This window comes from Ischnura elegans, chromosome X (assembly GCF_921293095.1).
Source record: "Ischnura elegans chromosome X, ioIscEleg1.1, whole genome shotgun sequence".
NCBI lineage: Eukaryota > Metazoa > Arthropoda > Insecta > Odonata > Coenagrionidae > Ischnura > Ischnura elegans.
In genome coordinates, this window is record NC_060259.1 from 121,446,221 (window position 1) to 121,459,577 (window position 13,357).

The following is a 13,357-nucleotide window of genomic DNA, read 5'->3' on the forward strand; positions in this document are numbered from 1 at the left end:
CGATCGAGTATCTTATAGAGGAGTTCTAAATGGTGTTCAAATGAATTGGACACTACTATTATGTCATCTAAGTAACAAAACACAAAGGGTTTTAAATCTTCCCCTATGACCTTGTCTATGAGAAGTTGCCAAGTAGCAGGACTTGTATTCAAACCTTGAGGCATTCTTTTAAATTGAAAAAGGCCTTTCCCTGGAATTACAAATGCAGTCTTTTCTCGACTTTTCTTTTCTAAGGGAATTTGAAAAAATGCGGACTTTATATCCAATGAACTCAAGTACCTAGTGTTTCGCAACTGAACAAGAATATCCTCTACCTTTGGCAGAGGGTAAGCATCTGGTTTAGATACTTTGTTCACCTCTCTTAGGTCTACAACCCATCTATAGGAGTCATCTGGTTTCTTAATCAATAGCACAGGAGATGCCCATGCACTATTTGAAACTTCTACTATGTCTTGGTCTAATAGTTCTTCTATGCCCTTATGCAATATTTCCAATAATTTTGGAGAATATGAGTAATAACGCCGTTTAATTGGAGGCGAATCACCTGTATCAATTACATGTTCCACTAAATTGGTACAACCTATCCCCCTTCTACCTATAGTTTCTCGATAATCTCTCATCAATTTCTCTAATTGACTCTTTTGATTTTCATTTAGCTTGCGCTTAGAGATTACTGACTCCACAGAGTTAACACTGATTGGTGTTTCCAGTTTACAAGTACCCTTTAATAAATTTGGTTGTAAGCCCATAATCCACCAAAAATCAACACCAAGAATGAAATCATAAGTGATATCTGGTACCACTAAAAACTCGCATATTCTGGTAATATCCTCTACTTCCACAGGTAAGCTCACTATTCCTTTTACATGACATTTATTCCCATTTGCAACTTGAATACTAGAGTATGTGGGTTTTTCAAGAGACAGCTTAGTTTTGGACAAAGATTTCCAACCTGATTTACCAATAACTGAATGAGTGGCTCCTGAGTCTAACAATCCATAAAATTTCAGACCATAAACTGAAATTGGCAGATAAATCCTACTATCTCTTTCCATTTCCAACTTCACCAAGTCTAGATTCACATAGGGGGGAACTAAATAATTTAGAGAGTACGAGTGCCCCTTGTCGGACTCTCTCCTTAGTTTTCCTGTCTCTGTGGCTTATAAGTTCTATCAGTTCTATTACCCCTTTTACAATTTGGACAATTTCTGGTTATTTCAATTTTTGTACCCACAGCGATGACAAAATATTTTAGAGGATAATTTGCATTCTGAGAATCTATGCCCATTTTGGTCACAATTCCAACATTTAATACCCTCTCTTTTTATCCCTATAGACTGCACCAATGGTTTTTGAGATGCCCTAAATTGGAAAGTTTTATTAAAGGCCAAGTCGGGTTCTAAAGATCTAACCTTGTTCATTTTTGATGCCTCATATTGTTCAATACGGAATTTATTCAAATCTAGTTCCTTGCCAATCGATTTCAATTGCTTAATGGACAACACTGGTTGCAAAGCTAACTTTTCCAGATAATAGGGAGCTAAATTTCTTTTAATCTGACTTAACTTTTCTTCCTCTCCGACTTCTTTACTTAGTCTATCATATAGTCCTAACATACAGGCTATGAATGTCCCCACTGACTCAGTCATCCCTTGCTTCCTGTTTCTAATTTCTTGGAGTAAATTCTCCTCAAAGTCCAAAGGAAGAAACTCTGAGCGAAGCATAACCTTGAGTTCCTCCCAACTAGAGATATCATTCCTCACCGACCGAAACCAAAGTAGAGCTTGCCCCTCAAATAATTCCACTGCCCCAAGAAGCAATCCAGCTTCTGACACTCCACGGGCTATTGCAAGTTCCTCTATCCTGACAATAAATGCATTTACACTTTCTGAGGGACTACCACTAAATGTAATGTTCCACTTATGTAATTGTGGTCTACCTTCATAATTCCGGTCTGTTCTCATATTCCCACGAGTCTCTCTATGAAATGTATTAACATCCTGACAATTTTCATATTGATCTATTCCAACATTAACTTCAGGTCTCCTATGACCCTGCAAGCTTTGTCTTTCTACTTCTGGTCCTGAAGAAGAGGACATGGAACAAATATCTGGACTTTGGTACTCTACTCCTTCTCCTAAGTTACTAAACAATGTACTCAATTGTTTTAAACTGCGATAAATCTCTTTACCCTTTTTTCTGTCTCCCCCTTGACACCTGGGAAAGATATAACTAATCCTGTTATTTAAGTGATACAACAGAGTTTTAATTCTCCTGGGCGAGGTTTCCTTCCCACCCTTCTTAATATCCTGGATGGCCAATTGTACTAAAGTGAGTTTCGATTCAATTACTAAAAGTTCTGACTCTATTTCAACGCTTTCTTCCTCCTTAAAGCCACCCATAGGTTGGTCACTACGCAATAATTCTCTGAGAGCCCCTCTTAAAACATCTATTCCTTCATCTGTACCAGCCGAGCCCCCGCGCACTCCGACTTCGTAGATCAGCTCATCCTTAGTTAAACGGTTAACCTCCATTCTGGCCAATCACAGAAAACATAGGGTCTCACCAATCTCGAGTGCTCTCCTCCGGCTGGAAAAATTTCCTTTCTTTCCCCGGAAGTCCAAATCGTTCAAGGCGAAGATCGAGCACTCTCCAGTCTGGTCCATCCACTGAATACCTCTGCCTTTCTGGCTTAATTTTATACCCTGTTACTTGAAAGAAAATTTAAACAAATTTTAGAATCAATTCCACAAGATATTTCTTAACCTATACATTGACATACACTACTTAATAATCAATAAATGATTGTATCAACTCAGAAAATTTGAAATTAAATCTTAAGTGTCTACAACTTGAAATCACAACATTATTCAAGCCTCTAAGCACAAATCAAGAGCAGGCACTTCACAATTTTCACTTAAACAGTTCAACACAAATTATAAAACACGTAATAATGAGTCAATTAAACAATCCTTGATCTTGTAAGGCACTAATAAATGCTTTAAACTAAGTTTGCCTCTCCAGTAAAATGAATCAAAGTTCAAACTGCCGTCAAGCAAGTCGCCCCACGTTGGGCGCCATTTTGTCACGCCTTCCCTCGGCCTATGATCCGATGGGACCGCCTACCATAGCTAATACCCGGCAGCTCTCGGCAGGCTCCGATCTCTTGAGTCGTGGGCTGACCTCATAGGAATTTCAATTTTATGGGCGCCAGGCAACCAGAGTTGCCTTCCTATGGACAGCACTGAAGGGAGGCTTCACACAATTGTCACACTTAACATGGCAATTAATTTATTGCAGAATTTAACAAACATAAAGATTTCCTTTTAAACAAATACCAATAAATTACAGTGCAACATACATACAAGATACCATGAGAATATTGTCTTTTCTTCTGGTACCAAACTTGAAGATTCGAGACAGGAGAATGCTGGATCTCGGCTCATATCTGCCAAAAGGCAGCCGGATCTCTGAGACAGGAGAATGCTGGATCTCGGCTCATATCTGCCAAAAGGCAGCCGAATCTCAGCTACGTATATCCAGGAAATCACCTGAGTGGTGTCCACAGCCCCAGAGTACTTGCCCTGGAGAGAACAAGAGATAGGATCGACCCATGTCTTAGCAACCGGCCAGAAACCAGTTGATTGCACCCAATGCTGTGCACTTGCAAAAATGAGGCTGATCCACTTACCGAAGAGCGTCGGGAGATACGGCTTAATATCCTTCGGGCGCTATCTCTATGCGTAGGCTGGACACTCTCTGAGTCGACCACTGTCGACCGGTCTCCTGTCTACTCTCTCTCTCTCTCTGTCTCCCGTCTCCTCACACACGCCTATTCGCTCTCCTCTCTCACCTAGACTCGCCTCCTGGCTGACGCATCGTTACCTGGGCTCTCCCGGCCAGCCCACCGACCTATCCAGGAGGGGAGGGGGGTTTTGGTGGGAGGTGGGTGTGTAGGTAGGGGAAGGATTATTTGGGAAGGGGAGGGGTGGTTGCCTGAACCATGACTCCGCACACCCAGCGAAGGGAAAACGGGGAAATGGGGGAGTGAGTCACCGTGGAACCGGCCGGTTAAGGCAAGCCCAGTGGAGTTTTCAGGGTGAACGTTACACATATTATTGAAAAAAGAATTATGCTTCCAAGTTTCCACGGTAGCGACAGATAATCATAATTTCCTTAGTATCGTGTGAACGCCATCTAGCGGCAAATCACCCGAAGTTGTCATCGTTCTCACTTTGTAAGATTCTAACGCAATAGTTGGTCGTCACACTGACGCAAACATATGTTCTTGTTAGAGGGAAAAGCACAGAAATAGAATACCAAAATGTACCACCAGTGATCCATGCGCAATAAACGCGCTATTTCGAATTTTTGAAAAATGCGGCAAAACCGCGCTTAGCGTGCACCTAAGGGTTAATGGAACCCAATAAGTTTCACAAAGTGGCTTACCTCTTCCGACAAAATACTATAGACGTTATTATCTTTCAAATTTGCCTTTGTGCCAGTACCGTATTGCGGAAGGCTGCAGAACTTCGTCTAAGGACTCATTGAGTCTCACATTGCTGAATATTAAATCCTCTGTTAAATGAAATAAAATAACTATGTTTTATTTCATTTAACATGAAGCATTTCCATATAATAACGCCTGAGACCTTGTCTTATATTGAAATCCTCTGAACGTCCATTCGATATTTGTGCGTATCTCCTCCCAAAATGTCATCAAAATCCTTGGAGGTCGAGTGGATACTTCCCTGAATTTTTCTCACTGATAGCGTATTCGTTTAGTTTATCAATATAGAACAAAATTCCCTGGAGGAATATGACCCGGAATGGAGAAGCATTTAGAATTTAAGAATTTGTTCTTTCGGACTGATGGAGAATATTTTTGCGGAAGCGATGATTAATTTAAGGTTAGATTACATAATTTTGAGTTTTCAATAATGAAGGATGCTTCATTTTTCACTTGTAACCATCAAATTGGGGGTCCCGGTGCCATGAAAATTTTTTCTCTCTTGCCTTCGGACCACATTCTTTGAACTGTATGAGACTTTTTCAACAGTTATTCACAGCTGCATGTTGTAAAATTGTTTTCAGTAGTAACGGGAAGAGCCAAGCAGAGAGAAGAGGGAAGGATTCGTGGAAGACGCAGCTCGCCTGGCGATAAAAAAATCCCTCCTATCCACGCTTCTTTTGTCCCAACAGCTCTCTCCCACACACAGCCCGATCTGATTTCGTTTCCCGTCGGACAGAGGTGTCGACGGTGTCGACTGTTTTTGGATGGGAAAGAGGTTAGGGAGAGGACCCAAGGTCAGCTTATGCCCCGTTTACACAACGATCGTCGTGACGTTGATCCGTACGATCGTAACCTCAAAACGTCGTGTAAACGCGCAGAGTTACCATCGTAGGCCTTAGTACCTAACACTGCCGAACTTACGATGGTTAGCGCTAGTGTGCCAAGAAAAAAGTTAGGAAATGAAGATCGAAGCATATACGATTCTTTCGAGCCGTTGCAATCTTGATACAATAATTGATATTTCATAATTAACTCTAATATATCTAAGATATATGACAACGATTGAAGACATTATTGAGCAGGTAATGGAAGGACGTGTGGGGAAAGTTTTTTCTGCTGTTCTATTTAGCAAATGATATCGGATATTCTATACTATACCAGTTTTATGTATTTCTTTATTTACAGGTTAACCCATAACCATTTACCCTTACATTATACTTCACAGATGGTGTAAAATAACAAACATACTCAAAATATTAACCGATTGAAATCGATGTATACAGGGTTTCACGATTAAATTCGCCACATATATTTATAACATTTAGGCGAAGACATGGAGAAATCAATACATGTGCCGAATTAAGACGAAATCTTAGCCTTTTGTTGTTAAATACTAAGAGCAATGTGTACCGTCTTTAATGCGTGAATATTATTAAATTTTTTGACGTATTCTCCCGAAGAATCTAGATTCTTATAGGCTTCACGGACTGTTATGACTACTTATAGTTAGTTATATATCATCATTCTTAATAGCTGGGAGTTGAAGACATACTTTGCTCCATGGTAATTAAAAACGAGCAGGTGAGGATTTGTGTAGTTATGACGGGATCCATTCAAATTTACTAATAAAGGAGATAAGTCATGTTGAATTAAAACTTTTGGGCTATGTCGCCGCGTCAGATTTTGGGTGGCCCCAACGTTTCCCGACCGATGCTGGTCGCTTTCTCAAGGGAATCTGAAGAGGTGGGATTTAAAATTGGTATATATAGGTATACGTGTCAGGTGGTGGGGGGAGGGGAGTGAGAGGTTGGAGGAGTAGGTTGTCGATTGTTTTTGCCGATTACGGGTTGCCAAGTACGGCTGATTTTAAGGCCAGTGTCTCTGTTAAAGTTGTTTTTCTCCTCTTTAGATATTTCTATTGCTTCTCTTACGAGTCTCTGTTTAAAGCCTTTCACTCTCGCCACAATTTTTGCTTCCTTAAGGTCGATTGTGTGGCCCAGCGCTGCGTGTTCGGCTACTGCGGACTTCGTGGACTGCCCCAGTCGAATTGCTCTCTCGTGCTCCTCTAGACGTGTTTTAACCGATCTGCCAGTTTCGCCGATGTAGTTCTTCCCACAGGTCTGGCAAGGAATTCGGTATACCCCTTCGACTTGTAATGGAGTTCTATCCTTGACGGTTTTCAATAGATGCTTTATCTGTACGTGAGGCGAGAATATTGTCCTTATCTGGAATTTGCGTAGGATATTTCCTATTCTGTCAGTCGTCCCCTTAATGTATGGCAGGAAGGCTTTCTTCTGGTCGCTGAGGTCATTAACAGAGGAGTTCGCTGCTTCTGCGGTGTTGATTTTGATATCGTTGTTCTTTCTGATAACTTTATTAAATGTTCGAGAGATAACTCTGTCGTCGAATCCATTTGCCCGTAGAATGGCCTCTAGCTTCTTCCTCTCTTCGGCAAAGTTGCTCTGGTCGCTTATTTTGTAGGAGCGGTGAATTAACGTGTTGACCACTCCATTTATTTGCGCTGGATGATGGTGAGATAAGGCGTGCAGGTACCGATTTGTTGCTGTAGGTTTTCGATACACTGCATGCCCCAATGTTCCGTCCTTCTTCTTTTCCACGAGGACATCTAAGAATGGAAGTTTTCCGCCTTCCTCCACCTCCATTGTAAACTTTATGTTGCTGTTGATCCCGTTCAAATAAGTAAAAAATTCCTGAAGCTTTTCTTTGCCGTGCGTCCAAATGATAAAAGTGTCGTCGATATATCTCACCCAAATCTTCGGCTTGTAGGGGGCGTTCTGAATGGCTGTATCTTCTATGTGCTCCATGAATATATTTGCAATTGCTGGGGAGAGAGGGGAACCCATCGCTGCTCCAGACGTCTGTTGATAAAAAGGAGATAAGAACAATCTAAATTGGCATTGATAATTGTATAGAGGAATAAGGCGTTGTAGAATGATCGTATGTCGTGCAAGAGTTTTCATATTAACAACGGATTGAAGATATGAAGTGTTGTAATCAGACAGTGAGATCCCTATATCGTAATTATTTAATTTGAGAAATTTATTTTGGACACGTTTAAGCCGGATTCGAGTCGATATTGTAATAATATGACCAGTTGATATATTCCAATTTGGAACGTAGCAAAGCGATATATCTTCTGTCTTTACCGCATGAATATTGTTAAACTTTGGACAGATTCCCATAATGAATCCTAAATTCTTTAAATTTTTACCGGCAGCTCGGTCTAGCTTTAGTTTTAGCACATTAAAACATTAATATTACGCACTTCTCGTAAAATTCCGAGAAAAAAGCAATTAAAAATCGTAAAAAATGAAAGTACGCAATATGACCTGTTTTGCACACCAATGTTTACCGAGTGGGCGACAGCCCAGGGGATACGGTATCCGACTGTGGAGGAGAAGTAGCGAATTCGATGCTCACTCAAGGACCTTTTTTTGTGTTAATTGTTCAGAATTTTACCGTTTAAATTTTTAAAGTTCGTTTTCTTATCTTCGTTACTACTATGGAATATATTTTTAAAAGAGTTTTTTTTAATATTTAAATCAGGAATGGATCAGCTTGGGATTAGGAACTGAGGATGAAGGGTGGATAGAAACCCGGCGTCGGAATTAGCCTGCTCTTAACGAAAGGCGCCAAGGGGACCACGGCTTAACGTCCCACCCGACGGACGGAGTACTGCACAACTAGAATAATCCACATTACACGCAGGGATTGAATTTAGGAATGCCCCTTAATTCTTTACCAAGATTTGGATGTGGAAGGCCAGTACACTGCCTCACCACTCCAGTGAATCCTTTATTTGGAATTTTCAGGATGGTACTCAAGCCATGCAAAGCAAAGTGATTTGCGGCACCACGAACAAGCAGAAAAGGCTTTTTTTCCACAACCGCAACGACTCTCCATAATTTTTGAAGGAAAACACACGTCATTTACAATTACGAAAAATTGTCTCGTGCAAGCGAGCTTGGAGTACTAGGATAGTCTTGGCTTATACATTTGAGTTCGTGAGACAATTGTCTATTCAGTGAGACTTACTACTATGATGAACAAATTTCATGCATGTTCCCCATTATACGTGTGACACGAAGTTTCTTCTTTCATTATCCATTACTAATGGAAAGGTTTCACACAGCTAAGGCTGAAGTCATCAGTTAATACTAACACGTTTTGGGAACCACCACATCGTCACTGATTGGTGCATGGAGAATACATTATATGATGTAATGTATTAATCATGGATTGGTGTATGCAGTGGCCTGGAAAGACAGAAGTCTGTGGTTCGATCCCTTCTTGAGGGGAATTTTTTTCCACTACGTTTTAAGGTCAATTACAACGCCGCGAACGCGGTGTACTTGGCACAATATGGCATTGCATATACTTGTCATTTGCGTTGGACAACATTTGGATGCAAATTTTAGAAAACTGAGATTCATTTCAGGTGGCGATCTGGTTTTGTCGACAGAAGCCATTTAAGTGATTCAACAGGAGCTTTGTAGTAGATAAAAAGGGGAGCTCTACGGTCTCAAGGTCAACTAGGGAAAGAAATGCTCCAATGGCCGTAACAGGGGGCTCGTCTTACGTCCTTACGCCCAACCACTATTCCCCCCCTCTCCTCTTCCACCCTCAACTCCACAACCATTCACCCTCCCTCTCTAGCTATATATTTCAGCGGTGTCTATTGTTTTTTTATCACCCAACTTTGTTGAAGTGAAGCCTAAAACCTCAGTTGAGTTGAGATGGAAATCTTGAATTCCGAAACCGGTATTACCCCTGTTACGGCCATTTGAGTGTTTCATTCCCCAATTGCTTAGTAGTGTTTGAATCTTCAGCTGGCGAAGAATCGAGCGTCTCTCATTAAAAATAATGCTATGCTTATCTAAAAATTTCCAGTGTATTTGATGAAGAGAAATAATTTAGGTACTTTAATAATTTGTAAGAATAAAAAACTTTATCCGTGAATAGTGATTGGGCTTGTTCACCGAGTTCTTGTTTTTGCCGATGGTCGCAGGTTTTGAAAGTCCCGCATTTTTACAATTTTCGATTCATCGCATACTTCTCGAAACATTCACGGGGAATTATGGATTTTGCAAACCCTTTCGCAGGTAGGTTGATGTCGTCACCGACTCCCGACGAAGGAGCAACCGTATCTCTTCTACTTCTTGGTATTTTGTATGCAAGCCCAGCGTTTTTTGCTTTTTGTCTTGTGAGTGGTTCCTTCATTCGATAAAATTTCACCGTGAGCGAGTGAATGGGCTATATCTCTAATTAAGTAAGTATGTAATCGACTCGTGAGAAGTCGGTGAATACCCGGAAGAATTGAGTATAATTTATCGTTATCACGCAGCAGACACCTTTTCGTAAATTCATGTTTTGTACTTCGAATGGAAATCTCATTTTGATTGTATTAAAAGCTCTCTCAGAGGGAAAAGTATTTTGATTGCAGTACAGTCTCTATATGGTCATTAAGCAAGGGTGTTTAAAATATCTGGAGGGGGGACCACTGGTTTCGAGCGTGGAGCGAAGTATGGCCGAAATGGGGGTGCTTGGGTAGGATAAGCCACGCCTACTTTGACCAAAACATTGACAACCACATAATGCTTAATATTTGGTGAAATTTTGGGTCATAACTTGTCAACACAGGTAAAATAAACTATGTCACGCGCAATGTAAACGTTTTTTTCTTTCTTCATCGATAGACTTCGTGAAGTTATTTCTCAAACAACTTTTCCCAAGGAAAATTTATTATCAACCACCACGGTTACGTTTTACAACCGGCTCAGTTGAAAATGAAATTTTAAGAGTGTAAGATAATCATTTCCCTGCGCTTTTACTGGTAACCAATTTTTTTTATAGCCGACCGTAATGTAATAAGTACGCCACGCGCCCGGTCGTGTAAAAATATTCGGGATAGGGAAGGAAGGGATGGGACGAGGAATCCCGCACTGCAAAAACGGGCGGGTCCTACCGTCAGCGAATCAAGGAAACCATTTCTGTGCCAGCGATTTTAAAGGATAATTCTATGAGGAAGACCTTAATCGCTAGAATCGTACTATAAACAGTCAGAGTACATTATAAGAATACACGTGGTCGTTCTAAACCAGAATGATATCCTTTGAATCCTGAATGAAAAAACAGTGTTGAAATCCTTTGATTTCGAAGATTGGAGTACTTTATGGTTGATGTTTTACTATTAGCTGTCTGTCACTGTATCATCGAAACTCTTCAAAGGTGGAACTTGTGGTATGCAATCATTGGAGAAACTGTGACGTAGGAACCAGGTGACCCCTTGCTCACTTTTCTTGGGGTGAATGCGTCAAACTTCAAACGGCCTCTCCCTGCAAACAACCGCGTTCTCCTCAGACCACACCAACGGGCAGTTTCGACCACCCTCCCCCACACCCATACATCCTACCCCCCCAATTACGGCCCTCATTTCCACCCCCCCCTCAACCCCTTTCACCCCCAAATGGATGGCCCGAAAAATATTTGACCCCAGGCTCCCGCCCTGGCCCACCTCCAATCACTCTTTCCTCGTCAAAACCAAACGCGTCATCTTCCCCCCTCAATATTTTAATCATTGTCTCACTTTCGAGTCCCTCTACTGAGGTTGACGAGTGTTTTATTCCCCTCAATTTATACTTCGAAATAACCGTCTCCTGCCCAATTCTTTGACATGAATTCTCTCGCCTGCAAAGATCCGTTATCGCTTTGGAAACTACTACGTTGAATATATGATTTAACGCTTTCCCGGCGAATAACTTTTGAAAAATCTTCTCGGGACACCGCGCGGGTAAGATTATATGAGAGCGCTGACGTTTCGGGTACCGACTCGCTACCCATTCTCGCAGCTACTGCAATCCGGAAACTTCGGCGCTCTCATATAATCTTACTCGCGCGGTATCCCTAGAAGATTTTTCAAATATTATGTTGAAGTTACTCATAGTATTTTTATTTCTAAAAATTGATTTGTAAAAGATGAATTTGACTCTTGCGTCCGTAAATATTTGTTCCTAGCCGCTCGGTTGTGTGTGATGATATTCAATTCATTCAAAGCTAGTGAAAATCAAGGTTGATTTGAGGTTAAGAGCCGTCTTTTCTGTGGTGACCAGCGCGCTTACAAATGGTGAATGGATAAAAATGGGTTAAATTATTAATCAAGGCATCATAAGCTACATGAGTTAGAATGTTATGCAATCAGTGTAGGATGGGAATAATTCTGAGAAAATTTTCCTCATAACATTCTAACTTCCTCAATAATTCCGGCATAGGAATTTAACTCGGTCATAATGAACTATCAAAGTAAGAGCATTTCTACTTCATAGGATGAAAATGTATGAGCAGAACTAGTCATACGTTTTCATCCCTTTCCGTTCTTTTCCCATCCGTTAGATGGCTCGCACACATTTTGAAATATCGTGAACATCCGCGGATGCGTCATCCTACACTTTTATCATTTGACCTCTGTCCTCTTTCTACCCAAACTTTAAGACCCAGTGCGAAAGATCCACAGAGAAAAAATCATTCGCCTTGACCGGGATGATTTTTTCTCTGTGGGTCTTTCGCACGATTGTGCATTGCGGGTGACTCCCGCCGTGTTATCACCGTGGCTAGTCCCGGTATACTTTAAACTTTAAGACCCAGGTTAATACTAGTTTTGCTTCCTCTAAAAAATACTATAAAAATATCGGACAGTTAATAAATATTTTGAACAAGGATAGTAAGTGAAACGAAACGGAAATGTCTCGTTTCGAACGAATATACGAGACCTAAGTTTAGTCTCGTTCCCGCACGGAATTAAAATCACCAAGGGGTTTAGTTTCGACCCGGGACGAAACTTTACTCTCAGCACGAAACTGAATTAATCGAAGCTCCGCTGCTCATATTTAATTTTCTATCCGTTCCCATTTCCATCCGTTGGGCAAAGGATCTCTCTCAATTTATCGCTTCTGTCGGACCTGGAGACCGAAGACCAAATGGGTGTGGGGCTGAAACCTTCTTCCCCAAAATGAGAAGATACTGATAGAATCTGATCTCTCAAAAAAAAAGTATCCACCTCTCCCGAAATGCCTTAAAGAGAATCCCGAACAGTTTTTCTGACTCAGGTCCTACATAAACACATGTCTTTCACTCATTCCTTGTAGAAATATCTTAGGTTATTTCAACACTGAAATTTTTATGTCTATGAATGCAGTTTTTTATGCCTGCTTAACGCACGAGAAAATGAAGAGTAAAATTTAAACTGACCTGGGTCAACATTAGCGAGGTATCCGGAAAATTTAAAGACGAAAGCATTAGGTTTTAAACGTGTAATTTGCGAACTCTTTGCAAAAAATAACGGGTGAAGTGGGTTTGACTTCTCCTGTGAACGCGTGTCTCCTGCCTGGGAATATGCCGAGTTACTTAGGGGTGCATTTTTTAAGCGTTTGCGTCTCATTCCCCACTTATCCGCCCTTCACCCCTCTCTTCCCCTCCTCCCCCGCCCCTCACATCGCAACCCCTCACCTCCTTTCTCTCCCATCATCACCACTATTTCTCTCGCCGTTCGGCAGTTCACTCGACCGGCTCCGGCCGTGCGTTACCACTCGCTCCCCCCCCCCCCCCCCCTTCCCCAACCCTCTGAAGTTGGACTCACACGTGTCTCCCGATTCCCCGCCGAGGGAGATGCATTCGCGATGACGAGCGACCCTCCGCCGCCGTAATACCTGAAGCCACTCGCCGGCCGGCCGTTGGACGCGCCCGCATGATAACCGATTCCTCTGCCGCTGCCGCATTATTTTTGACTTATCCTCTCGAGTCAGTGACTCTGCTACGTAGAGTGTTTTC